Raw genomic sequence first — 579 nt, forward strand, 5'->3', positions numbered from 1 at the left:
TGGACCAAGGACATAAAGATTTTAATTAAATACCATAAGGTATTTGTCTAAGACTATTAATTCTACCCTCCACTTCCTTCAGCACCATATGATTTTCAATCCCAATGAAAATGTTTAAAAGGTATATAATTACTTACATCTTTGAAAATTTCTTTGTATTTTGTTTTCTTAATAATTGTAATGGCAGCTTTCCGGCCTCGAATTAAATTTTTCATAAAAATACCAGCATTAGGGATAGAAAGCCACCAGGTACCTGAATCTCGCACAGTTAATACAGATGCCTTTACTAGATGCCTGAAAGTAGAGATGGACCAACATTACAATTTACAGTTTATGGCTGGTAACTTCCTTTGGTTATATTACTGTCAGTTGAATTTTTGGTAGACTTATCACAAAAAAACCTAGTTCATTTCTTTTGTTAATAACAGTCCTACTGGGAATTTTAATTTTTATTTTTTGTCAGTGAGGTAGGAGTATGAGAAACATTTCAAATGTGAGAGGTGTTAAGCTATTTCTCATAAACAGGTAAGTAATAATCAAGTTTGTAGCCTCCATTGGATTGAAAGTAAGCAGTCTATC

The 579-nt window shown here is 32.3% G+C and overlaps 1 long non-coding RNA gene across 1 annotated transcript in view; it reads right to left on the reverse strand.

The window, feature by feature from the left end:
- LOC106881778 (uncharacterized) overlaps positions 1 to 494 on the reverse strand; it is an 8,092-nt gene extending 7,598 nt beyond the window's left edge. The window contains exon 1 of the long non-coding RNA XR_001410899.2: positions 138 to 494. This is a non-coding gene — a long non-coding RNA (uncharacterized LOC106881778). The remainder of the gene's footprint in view (positions 1 to 137) is intronic.
- Between the last annotated feature and the right edge of the window lie 85 nt (positions 495 to 579).

The sequence above is a fragment of the Octopus bimaculoides genome, unplaced genomic scaffold (assembly GCF_001194135.2).
Source record: "Octopus bimaculoides isolate UCB-OBI-ISO-001 unplaced genomic scaffold, ASM119413v2 Scaffold_172290, whole genome shotgun sequence".
Lineage (NCBI taxonomy): Eukaryota > Metazoa > Mollusca > Cephalopoda > Octopoda > Octopodidae > Octopus > Octopus bimaculoides.